Consider the following 13,614-nt stretch of genomic DNA (forward strand, 5'->3'; position numbering starts at 1 on the left):
TCCTCTTCACCCGCTTCCCCCTTCGCCGATTCCGCCCCATTCACTTTCTCACTCAGCCGATGCCGCTCCCATATATTCGCCGCCAAGGACCACCACTCCTACCACTCCATCGTTTCTAGGCATTCTCCATGACAGTGACAAATGCAATGGTTTTCAATTTGTTTAGGTCTGATTTTCATTGAATTTATTGTAATTAAAAAAAACATTGTTTTTTAAAGATAATTATTTCCTCAAATTGCATTATATTTGAAGTTTGAATATTTGTCCTTATGATTATTACCATAGCTGAGTTCTATAGCTTAAGAGCTGACGGTTTTGTTGGTTTTGAATGGGTATTTATTGTTGGTGGCAAGGATTTATTTACTAATTTTTATGGAGTTTGAGTTTAAGTATAATTTCTGTTGAATATGATTTTTAGGTATTTTGAGTTCTGAATATTGTTGTTGTTGTTCATCGTGACTGTTTGGAAGACTATTAGCAACTATGGTTTTTTTTGCTGGGTTTAAAAATTGGTTTGGAAGACTATAACCAATTATTGCTATTACTTATAAATCTTGTCTAATATCCTATTACCAGTTACTTTCATTAGCATAGAAAATGAAATATTGATTTGTTTAAATGTCATGTGTAGGAATCTTTTGATTGTGGATTTTTGGTTGGACAAGATCACGTTGGGATATATGGCTTGAGTCAGGTGTAGGTGTGCATAGTCCTTATGAATTTTTCTATAACTTGAACTTATATTTTCCTCTAGTTTTTTTTTTTTTTTTTTTTCATTTACTAATTCATATTTGGTGGCATATTTTGCAGGCTTCAATAGATCCTGATATTGATAAACTTTGAAAACCACCATATTTGGTTGTTTTCCTTGTTTTTTGCACAATAGTTGGACAACATATTACATAGTTATAACAACCAGTGGACACTTTGACAGTAATTTTTGGACATGGAAGACTTTGACAGATTTTTGGGAGCATATATGACAATTTGGACAGATTTTTTGGACAGCACATTTGAGCTTATAGAATCTTTTTAAACATATTTTGTAACTAATGAAGCTACTTAAACATATTAGGTCCTATATGTGCATGTTTGAGTAAGCTTCTGGCTAGGTACCAATTATAATTGCAAAGGGTGGATATTTTATATGCAATGGAAAAGTTCATTTCTATATTTTTGTATCTATGTGCATATTTGAACAAAGGCAGCTTTAGATGAATGCAATATAGTGATGTGGATGGAAATTTGAATTCAAGAAGTTTAATTTTAGCAATAGATTTGTTGAAATTTTCCATTTATCTAGCTCTCTTTTATAAGAAAAATACTCTAGTGTAAATTTAGCTATAGATTTGTTCAGGATGAATGCAATATAGTGTTCTGGAAATAAAATTGATGAATGCAATATAGTGATGTGGATGGAAATTTAAAATCTGGAATTTTAAATTTAGCAATAGATTTGTTGAAATATAAACTGGCTCACAAAAATATTTCCAAGAAAAAATACATCAAAATCCCCCTCCAACCATGAACTGCTAACAAACCAAACACCTTAAACATAAAAAATCAGTATCAAGAACCAAAATTTTACTAAGTTCTTTACTTTCTTATTTGTGATTTTATACAATCAAGACTCTCTAACACTGTTCGCATCCTAAGTCGCATCTTTGGATCAAGTTCAATGCAATTTAGTGCAATATGAAATGCTGCAACAATTTGCTTCTTTGCATACACTTCAGGCAGCAATTCTGGGTGGCTTCTTTGCATACACTTTAGTGCAAGATGGCATTGCTTTCCCCAGAAATTGAAAACTTCCTACGTGACCTTTGTTTTGACCCCTTGTTGGGAACTTCCAAACCTCGCCGCTTCAAACAGAGAGCAAACATGGATGGCTTTTCAATTGGTGCAGCCTGCTCCTGGCATCCATTAGGGATGTTGGCATTGTTTTTGTTCAAATCTAGCTCCCACTCTTTCACTTGTTGTTGATACCTTTCCCACAACGGTGGCTGAATAAAGCACAATAAAATGAGCCTTGATATACATTTAAATATGAATACAAACGAACAAGCAGATTAAATATACACAAGCAAAATATCTATCAAAATATATATATAAATACACACACACACACACACACACAAGCAAAATAAATAGGAGTTGCATGAATTTCATGTCCCAAAAAAAGGAACTAACAAAAGCAGACGACTTTCCCCCAAATTGACAAAATATATCAGCACTAAATTTTGTAAAATCTAAATGTAATTTATGTAAGTGAAAACCAAACCTACAAGGCAACATAATGATAAGAAATAAAAAGTAAGTTAAATTATCTACTTTCATATTGCACATCAATTCAAATCCAGAGGAGCTTGGATTGCTCAAAACCCACTCCCAAAAAAAAAAAAAATTACAGAACAAAAATTACAAATATATCACAGCAAGAACTCAAGCCAGCCAAAATGATAATTTTAAGATAATTATAAACAAGAAATCTAATTATCATAGCAAGAAAAAACCAAAATTAAATCATCCAAATATATCACACAAAACAAACCAAAATCGTATCAAATACAGAGGGATTTGGTAAGAAACCAGGAAAAAAGTCGGAACCTTGAAATGATGGGTGGTAGAATCGGTGGTCCTTGGCGGCAAAGAGGTGGGTGGGGGATGGGAAAGGCAGAGCATGTGGCAGTGGTTGGGGTTTCTGAGAAGAACAAAGAATGAGGACGAAAGAGGCGTTGATTGGGTTTTAAAGAGAGAGAGTATTTTCTTCCCGTTAGTACGTGGCCGCCACGCTCTTGCCGGTCTGAGGTTGCTGATAAAACAGAGGTGGAGGAGATGAGAGAGAGGAGAGAGAGGCATACGTGTTTGAGGAGAAGACTTTCTTACTAACACTGTTAACGTTAGGGTTACCTGCAATCCCCTTAAAGTTGCACATGACCTTTGCTTATGTGTTTCTTTAAGTGTTTGACATCTGTCCATGTTTGCAGCAATTGCTGCAAACATGTTTGGAGGAAATCCTTGTCCGTATGAAGGAACCATCTCCTACCTTCCACATTAACCCTTCCCTAATCACCTCTCTCATAGCTAGCGGACTTCTCCAAACGTATGAAGGGTTGTTGCCCAAATATGCCTCCATAAAAGAGCATGTTGGGATGTACCTGGATTTATACACCTGATAGAATAAGGAGTGGGTATTGTGAATCAATCTCTAACGCTGCTTGGCAAGCATAGCTAGATTAAAAGCCTCAATATCCCTAAAACCCATTCCACCTCTTTCTTTTGGCTTACATAGCTTCTTCCAACTAATCCAGTGTAATTTCTTCTCATCTTTGGTTTGGCCCCACCAATATTTAGCTAGGGTTGAATTGATGGATTGGCAGAGTGATTGAGGGATCTTAAAAATACCCATAGCATACGTGGGTATTGCTTGGGCCACTGTTTTAATCAGGATCTCTCACCAACCTTTGAAATAAATTTCTCCTTCCACCCCAACACCTTTTTATTTATTTTTTTTCCTATAGGACTTTGAAAGTATTTACCTTAGATTTACCTACAACCATAGGTAACCCAAGGTATGCCTCAAAATCCTCCATAATCTGAGCCCCTAGCAACTCTTGTATATTGGCCTTCACTTCAGTTCTTGTATTTTTGTTGAAGAAAATAGAGGTTTTTTGCTTGTTTATTTCTTGACCCAAGCAACCTCATATCTCCCCAACAATTGTAACAAATGCCGACATTCCTCCATTGTGGCTTGGCAAAAAATGAGGCTATCATCTGCAAACAAAAGATGTGAGATATAAACACCATTTGGACAAGACTGAATACCATGTAATCTTTGGGAAGTGACATTGGATTTTATCAATGATGAAATGCCTTCTGCACATAGGAGGAAGAGGTATGGGGATAGGGGATCTCTTTGTTTAATACCCTGGGATGGAGTAATAAAACCTTTTGGTTCCCCATTGATGAGCACTGAGTATGATGTTGTACAAACTGTTTCCATTGTTACCTGGACCCATTTTGAATCAAGTCCCAGTTTGAGCATAATTCTACGTAGAAAATCTTATTCAACTCAATCATATGTTTTACTGATATCCAATTCAATGGCCATCTGTCCTTTCTTCCCTCTCCTTTTATTTCTCATCCTGTGTAGAATCTCATAGGCTACAGTAGTGTTATCAATAATTAATCGTTGAGGAACAAAGGCATTTTGTGAGTCAGAAATCACATTAGGTAAAATAATTTTCAAACGGTTTGCTAACACTTTTGAGACAATCCTACACACCACATTACCAAGGCTGATGGGCTGAAAGTCAGATACAAGTTTTGGGTCATTTTTCTTTGGTATTAGCACAGTATGAGTGTAATTCATCTTATGCAAGAGATGTTCGGAATGTAAAACAGATAATACAGCATCACTAACATCACTACCAACAATATGCCAATACTTTTGGAAAAAGAAAGGGGACATACCATCTGGCCTAGGCAATTTGGAGGGGTGCATCTGAACTAAGGCTTGCTTGACCTCAACCAATGTGTAAGGCTATAATAGTGTGTTATTCATATTCGAGGTGACCACCCTATCCACCGTCTCCAATACAAACTCCTTATTACTCGGGTTGGCTGATGAAAATAAATTTTGGAAATATGATTCAGCCACCCTAGCAATCCCATTGTCTAATTTGCACCATCTACGATTCTCATCCATAAAACCAGTGATTTGATTCTTCCTTCTTCTTTGGTTTGCCCTTTGATGAAAGTATTTTGTGTTTTTATCGCCAGCTGGTAGCCAGATTGCCCTTAATCTTTGCCTCCAGAACAACTCATCCTGTAGTAGTAATGCATTGATCTCATCCCGCACCCTATTAATCTGGCCAATATTGTCGGCATTGTTCATCTCTGTTACCGCCTCCAATTCTATATATTTTTCATCAATACGTTCCCTCAAGCTTCCCATGTTTCGACTCCACCCCACCAAGGCCATGCGACACTTGTTTATTTTTTCAAAGAGCCTAAACATGGGGCTGCCTATGGGGTTTGTACCATTCCAAGCTTCCCAAATTATTTTCTCACATTCCAGATGAGAAGCCCATTTTTCTTCAAATCGCTTTGGTATCTTCTTTCGTCTAATTGAGTGTGTAACCCCTTGAGTTGTGAGTAGAATAGGGACGTGATCCGAGTAGGCCGTATGTAAATGAGTGACCTTGCTGTGAGGGAATAACTTTCTCCATTCACATGTAGCACAGGCCCTGTCTAGTCTCTCTTGAACGAAAGCATCTCCAGGATGACCATTTCTCCAAGTGAACTTATTCCCACTGAAACCCAGATCAATAAGGCCACAGTGTAATAAAGCACGTCGAAAATCCTCCATCAACCGACTTGCCCTTGGTGGACCCCCTTGTTATTCATTGGACATCAGGATTTCATTATAATCCCCTACACACACCCACGGCAATGAGGCTGTTGAATTCAGGTGACATAGATAACTCCAAGATTCATGCTTCCGATATTCCTCCGGTCTACCATAGAAGCCTGTCAACCTCCATGGTGAAGAAGGATCGTTGAGAATGTGAGCATCAATATGGTTCAGAGAGTATGTTTGAATGTCTAGTAATACCTCGGACTTCCATAGCATAGCCAACCCCCTTGCTCTCTGAACACATGGTATTGCCAACATTCCATCGTATCTCAAATCCTCCTTAATTTTTTTCATCTCCTCTACGGTTTGTTTCGTCTCCATAAGAAACAAAACATGGGGAGCTTTTTCTTTCACTAAATGAGAGAGGATTGTGACTGCATGGAGGTTCTCAAGCCCCCAGCAGTTCCAACTTAGGACAATCATTGTGCTTGACAGGACTAGGTTTCAGCCTTTGCCGTTATGCAATCTAAAGAAGTCACCATGGTTTTGTTACACTTTGTACTGCCACTATTAGTATTTTCTCCCCCCTCGGTGTAGACTTCTTTTTTCTTTCTTCCCTTCCCATCTATTTTTGCTTTCTCAGTTGTATTTGGCTGTGCAACCCGAGCCCTTCTTTTCCATTTTTTCTCCTTTGTTTTTCCCCTTTTTTGAAAGTCACGTGGCATGTTGCAGTCACGTGTTGGCTCACTTAATCCACTAGGGTTTCCCTCCTTGCCGTTACCCATATTCACGTAGGAAATTGGAACTGAAATCAAGCTGTCACCGTTATGTGCTCCTTTATTTCCGGGATTGGGGTCTTTAATATTACTTTCCGTGCGCATCATGGAGTCATTATGATCATTATGATCATTAGTAAGGAATCAGTTTACTTTGGAGTACGTACTACTAGAACTAGATGTTTCTAGCTAGGCAATGCTTTTTGTGAACTTCATTATAACAAATTCAATTTTGTATCACATGAATTGATTCTTTGAGTACCAAACTCCAAAATCATACCTAAATTGAATCACAACTGACTTCATAATCAGTTTAGCCAAAAATATAGTTTTAATCAAGTTTTAAATCAAGGGATTTCATTCAATTCAATATAAAATATAATCGAAGTATACTCAACCCAAAACATATACCCAACTCCAAGACCATACCCAATTGATATATATATATATATATATAATAAAAAAAAGTAAAAAGTAATGTCACTGTTTGAACTAGATTAGAAGTAATAACAATTTAACACCTGAGATTTTGTTATGAAATTGTTAATGGATAGGTTCATGAACCTAAGGTTGAGGCTTGACTTGTATATATATAATAAAATATAAAAATTAACTTTCTTAAATAAAAAAAAAAATTATAGATAAGGTCATAAAAAATACAAAATTATCGGTTTTTTGACTTATTCAATTGGTCATATAAATAATCTAATTCATGGTCAAAAGTTATGTGTGAATACAAGGTTAATGAACTTTCTTTTTATAGAGCCATAAATGAAGAGTAGTTGTCTATCGAGTAAATATATGTGAGCATGTATTTTTTACAGTTAACCATGACTTTATATGAGAAGGAAATAATTTAATCAAAAGATGTGTGAACAAGCTTCAGCTTAATGAACTAAATAAATGATGTAGTAAGGATGAACATATTTTTTTAGCTTGGTGATAAAATTGAGCCTGGCTCATGTTTAAAATATAATTTTGGCTAAATTGCAAAGTACACCCCTAACGTTTGGGTGTGATTGGATTTTACACCCCAATGTTTCGAAACTTTGATTTTACACCCCAATGTTTGGTTTTGTTAGCAAATCACACCCCCAGTTAGTTTTTGCTGTTAACTGCCAAGTCATATTGCTGACGTGTTTTTTTTTTAGCCAAATAAGCTCAAAACGACATAGTTGCAAGGGAAATGATGCACATGCTAAATGGCACTGTCTTGCCCAAAGAGAAAACAAACAAAATCTCAAAATCCTAAATCTAAACCCAGCTCAGTCCCAATCTTCCTCCTCCCTCCACCCAATCCAAAATCCATCCAAAACACAATCCAAACAAAAAACACATAAAACCCAACAAACCCAACAGCCTGCCACAGAAAAATCTCGGCACTAAGATACACATAGAACAAAAACAATGCCGCCACCAAGTAAAACAACACGTCCCTCACAAAGTCACAGGGTTCAACAAAAAAGGTGTAGCGTAGATTGCCACGAAACCAACAACAAAAGCAGAGACAAAGGTCCCCGTAGAGAGTATTGCTTTGAACCCAGTTCGGTACTGGCCTTCTCGGACCGTAGCAACCGATACGAAGACATCAAGGGCGCCATTGCCTAAGGCCAAAAGAGTAATAACACCAATAGTGGGAGAGAGATTCAGTTGGTTAGTTAGCTTGGTAGTTACAATGGAGAAGTGGGCTTGAGCGGTTTTGATGAGGATATAGAAGAAGAGGATGATGAGGGGAGAGAGAGAGAGGGAGAGAGAGAGAGGGAAGGGATGGAGAGAAATGGGTTTTGGGTGAAAAGGCAAGAGTAGTTTAGGAAAGTGTTGGAGTGGGATTTGGAGCAAGGTGGTGGTGATGGTGGTGATGTGGTTGGTTTTGTGAGAAGGGATCTAGTGGGGATCGTGGGAAAAGAAGAGGTGTGAGGTTGGGATTTGAGTGTGGAGAAGAGGAGTCTGGTGGGGACAAGTTCGTGGGTTAGGGAGCTAAGGGCTGGTGTGTGGGTTTAGATTTAGGATTTTGAGATTATGTTTGTTTTCTCTTTGGGCAAAATGGTGCCGTTAGGCATGTGCCTAGTCATCACATTATTTCCCTTGCAACTGTGTTGTTTTGAGCTTATTTGGCTAAAAAAAAAAAAAGTAAAAAGTAATGTCACTGTTTGAACTAGATTAGAAGTAATAACAATTTAACACCTGAGATTTTGTTATGAAATTGTTAATGGATAGGTTCATGAACCTAAGGTTGAGGCTTGACTTGTATATATATAATAAAATATAAAAATTAACTTTCTTAAATAAAAAAAAAATTATAGATAAGGTCATAAAAAATACAAAATTATCGATTTTTTGACTTATTCAATTGGTCATATAAATAATCTAATTCATGGTCAAAAGTTATGTGTGAATACAAGGTTAATGAACTTTCTTTTTATAGAGCCATAAATGAAGAGTAGTTGTCTATCGAGTAAATATATGTGAGCATATATTTTTTACAGTTAACCATGACTTTATACGAGAAGGAAATAATTTAATCAAAAGATGTGTGAACAAGCTTCAGCTTAATGAACTAAATAAATGATGTAGTAAGGATGAACATATTTTTTTAGCTTCGTGATAAAATTGAGCCTGGCTCATGTTTAAAATATAATTTTGGCTACATTGCAAAGTACACCCCTAACGTTTGGGTGTGATTGGATTTTATACCCCAATGTTTTGAAACTTTGATTTTACACCCTAACATTTGGTTCCGTTAGCAAATCACACCCCCGGTTAGTTTTTGCTGTTAACTGCCAAGTCATATTGCTGACGTGTTTTTTTTTTTAGCCAAATAAGCTCAAAACGACATAGTTGCAAGGGAAATGATGTGATGACTAGGCACATGCTAAATGGCACTGTCTTGCCCAAAGAGAAAACAAACAAAATCTCAAAATCCTAAATCTAAACCCAGCTCAGCCCCAATCTTCCTCCTCCCTCCACCCAATCCAAAATCCATCCAAAACACAATCCCAACAAAAAACACATAAAACCCAACAAACCCAACAGCCTGCCACAGAAAAATCTCGGCACTAAGATACACATAGAACAAAAACAATGCCGCCACCAAGTAAAACAACACGTCCCTCACAAAGTCACAGGGTTCAACAAAAAGGGTACAGCGTAGATTGCCACGAAACCAACAACAAAAGCAGAGACAAAGGTCCCCGTAGAGAGTATTGCTTTGAACCCAGTTCGGTACTGGCCTTCTCGGACCGCAGCGACTGATGCGAAGACATCAAGGGCGCCATTGCCTAAGGCCAAAAGAGTAATAACACCAATAGTGGGAGAGAGATTCAGTTGGTTAGTTAGCTTGGTAGTTACAATGGAGAAGTGGGCTTGAGCGGTTTTGATGAGGATATAGAAGAAGAGGATGATGAGGGGAGAGAGAGAGAGAGAGAGAGAGAGAGAGAGAAGGGATGGAGAGAAATGGGTTTTGGGTGAAAAGGCAAGAGTAGTTTAGGAAAGTGTTAGAGTGGGATTTGGAGCAAGGTGGTGGTGATGGTGGTGATGTGGTTGGTTTTGTGAGAAGGGATTTGGTGGGGATCGTGGGAAAAGAAGAGGTGTGAGGTTGGGATTTGAGTGTGGAGAAGAGGAGTGTGGAGAAGAGGAGTCTGGTGGGGATAAGTTCGTGGGTTAGGGAGCTAAGGGCTAGTGCGTGGGTTTAGATTTAGGATTTTGAGATTATGTTTGTTTTCTCTTTGGGCAAAATGGTGCCGCTTAGGCATGTGCCTAGTCATCACTTCATTTCCCTTGCAATTGTGTTGTTTTGAGCTTATTTGGCTAAAAAAAAAAACACTTCAACAAGATGACTTGGCAGTTAACAGCAAAAACTAACTGGGGGTGTGATTTGCTAATGAAACCATACTTTGGGGTGTAAAATCAAAGTTTCGAAACGTTGGTGTGTAAAATCCAATCACCCCCAAAAGTTAGGGGTGTACTTTGCAATTTAGCCTATAATTTTAAATAAACCAATATTGAAATTTTGATAAACAGCTCAGTTTGGATCAATTACAACCTAATGCAATAAATACGTACCCATGTTGTGAACCCCTCATTCAGCCACAAATGAGTCCACCATTCCATCGTTACAAGATTGCCAAACCACTAATGTGCTAGTTCTTGGGCTACGACGATCACAACCTAGATAAAAAATTATAATAATTAAACTTCTTTTTGTAGAATAGCTCCAAACTATATTAGCCAAAAATTAATAATAATTAACCATTTGGAAGAACATTGGACATCAAATTATCCCATTGCACATTAGGTGGTGTATAGAACGTCTCCACTGTGCAAAATTATAATTATGAGCTTGTTTGTCACATATATGCATATAAATCAAGGGAGTCAATACCGTACCGGAGGCTGTACTGGTTTGCCTAGCGGTACGATATATTTCGGATACCGGTCAATACCGGTGTACCGTTTCGGGTTTACCGCTATTTTTTATATTTATAAATAAATATATACATGTATGTATGTGTGTATATATTATTGTGCGGCATCCGAACTGTTGGGCCCACTCAGCCCTTAGTCTCCGCTCCAAACGCAGTCATTGGGCCCAATCCTCATTCGCCCTAAGGCCCAGCCCTTGCTATCACAGCTCGGGGGTGCCGAGCTTCACTACTAAGTTATGATTGGCATATTTTTTTACCGAGCATGTTTGGAAGTGTCAGTGAACGGCACATCATCTTTGTCTGGCTCAAAGAAGGCCCTCTAAGCGCCACTACCTAGCTCAAACTTGAAGTGGGCACCAAGTCCCAAAGCCACCCAGGCCTAGACTCTCACTTATCATCCCCCTGATTGGACCCTCCTTAGCACTAAGCGTGCACCAACTCTGCCGAGCTGCCGACGGGGGTGGGAACCAAGTCCAAAAGCCACCCATACCTGACCTCCCACTTAGAGAAAATCCTACTGGACCCTCTGTTGCACAAACTATGAGGGCATTGATAACCTACGCCTAAGCTGAGCACTATAAATAAGAGGGGAGGATAAGAGAGAATGGTGGGTCAAAAAAGGGAGGGGAGAGAACAGTGGTAATAGAAAAACTAAATAGAGAGTCCGAGGGGAGAAGGAGGAAGGATTGTGTTGCCGAGAAAGAGAAAAGTGATCTCATTGAGTTCTCAGTTGTAGAACTACCCATAGTAGGAAATCCAGCCCAACAAACAAATAAGTTGTGAGCCCAAGTGGGGCTGAGCCCATTGGCCTCATTTGTGACCCGCACAATTATAATAAATATAAAAGTTTACCATAAAACATTTCCTTAATTCAAAACTAATTATTCATCGTTTTAGACTTTAGTATCAAGTAAAAGTAAAAAAAAACAAACACACACAATATAAAAAATAGAAAGCTTAAAAGTTACCATTACATACTAAGAAAACAAATAATACTAATAAGTTAATGCAAATAAGTTACCATTCTACCCTAACAAAAATTCAAAAATTACAAAACTAAAAAAAAAAAAAAATAACTTTTTTATGTACCGCCCGATACGCCCAGTACCAGCCGGTATTACCCGAAATTGGCCGGTATGGCCAGTACATGGCCGGTACGACCGGTATTTAAACCAGTACGAAACGTTAATGTTTCGATACCGGTATGGAACCGGTACGGCCGGTACCGGTATGGTATCGACTTCCTTGATATAAATAACTCTTTACAATTCATTCAAACTAGTCGTTAACTCGTGCAACATACGAGATAGTTAAATAAAAACATAAAGTATTTATTTTGTTTAAAGGTCTATGACTTGACTTAAAAAAAAAAAATGTATAACTTGAAAATGAATGAAAATAAGTAATTTTTTGTTTCATATAATGGTTTAGAAAAATTCTTTTTCTTTTATATCATTGATTCCACATAACACATCCTGGCATGAGCTATTCTACAGTGATGACTTCACACAATACTCAACTACAATTAAATCTATTATCCACCACCAATCTAATCTATGTTATCTTGATAGTAGATCTACAAATTGTATTCTCATATCCTCCATCATTTAGAAGGTAACTAAGGTAATAATTATATGTAATGTATAAATTTTATTCTTTTTCAATATAAAATTATTAAAATAATTAAAATAAAATCTAATGTTCTGGAAATTTTTTGAAATAGAATTTTAAATTTCCTAAAGCTTAGTTAATAGAGTTTCTATTTTATCTAAAAGTGAACTGTCACAATTAATGAGAATTTAACCATTTTTTGCAAAGAGAAGATAACCACAGGTCCAATTTTTATTTTAAATCCTATTGAAATTAAAAATGATATATATTTGTTGAGTCTCATTTGATATAATTATTGTGGGACCCGTGGGCCTGATAGCCTCAGCCCATCGTGTAGTAGGCCCAAGGCCGACGATGAGGAAGAACTGACCATCCAAGGCTAAGTTAGGGAAAGCCTCTTTTTTGACCCGCACCGAGGACCTCTTCGTCCTCGGCATACTAAGGATAATTTTGGGAAGGGACAAGCCCAGAGCAAGCTGTCACATTCACACTTAATGCATTTACCTAACCCTTCTGGCCGCATTAATGGGGATATAACCCCTTAGCAGGGCAACGTTGATCAGAGTGAACCACTTGAGTACTGATAAGGCCTCTGATGGAACGGACTGCCAGAAGAAAGGCGAATGGATGATCAACAGATGGAAGAAGGAGATAGGAAAATGAAGACTATATAAGAAAAGCAAGTAAAGTAAAAAAGGAGGAGGGAAAAAGGAGGAGAAAAAAGGGGCTCCTCGGCCACGGGCCGAGGAGCATCTCTCCAGTTGTAAATAAACTCTTAAGTATTTTTTAATAAAAGAGAGTTCATGCTTGGTGAACGATGGCCAATGCCTAAATCTTCAACCCACTCTCTACAAATTTATTGTTTGGGCTTGTTGGGTTGAAAACCCATTCATACTCAGGGTCAAATTCAAATTGAGTCCCTACAATTGGCACCGTCTGTGGGAAGGATTCGTGTGCTAGCCGACGCACCAGGCGATTGTTCTAAGTGGTCGTTTTACAATAGGTTGGTAAAAAAAAAAAAAAAAAGATTTGACAGCGAAAAGAGAGATCTTGATATTATTTTATAAATAGAAACAGTACAAATTACAATCAGAGGCTCAGGTAGGCGTGTTTCACAAACAAATTTACAAGCTAATCCTACCAGCTAGTTCTACAATCAGAGGCCTAGGTAGACCCGCCCTAAAAAAGTAGCCAGAGGGAAGTGTCAAGCCGTACTTTTATTGGCATCAAGAGAATGGGAGAGCTTGACACTAAAAGCAGGGAAGGGGGAGGGCCAGCTTGTTCCAAGGCCACCTACAACTCCTTTCTCGGAGCGGCGGAGCTTGAACAAGGAGAAGAGCAGATGCAGGGGCTTCGGGACACCTTCCCCCATGATGTTCCCTTGATTCTCTCCAATCCTCACGAGTGTTGGCCGTTAGAGACGGCAACACTCGAGCACCGCCCA

At 38.0% G+C, this 13,614-nt stretch overlaps 1 long non-coding RNA gene across 1 annotated transcript; it reads right to left on the reverse strand.

Annotated features, from left to right (window-relative positions):
- Window positions 1–1,455: 1,455 nt before the first annotated feature.
- On the reverse strand, window positions 1,456–2,986 carry LOC111998751 (uncharacterized). Its single transcript, XR_010632375.1, has 2 exons — window positions 2,608–2,986; window positions 1,456–2,003 (listed from the first exon to the last, which is right to left on the reverse strand). It is a non-coding gene; the product is annotated as an uncharacterized LOC111998751 (long non-coding RNA).
- Between the last annotated feature and the right edge of the window lie 10,628 nt (window positions 2,987–13,614).

Source organism: Quercus suber, unplaced genomic scaffold (genome assembly GCF_002906115.3).
Source record: "Quercus suber isolate HL8 unplaced genomic scaffold, Cork oak 2.0 scaffold_282, whole genome shotgun sequence".
NCBI classification, from domain to species: domain Eukaryota; kingdom Viridiplantae; phylum Streptophyta; class Magnoliopsida; order Fagales; family Fagaceae; genus Quercus; species Quercus suber.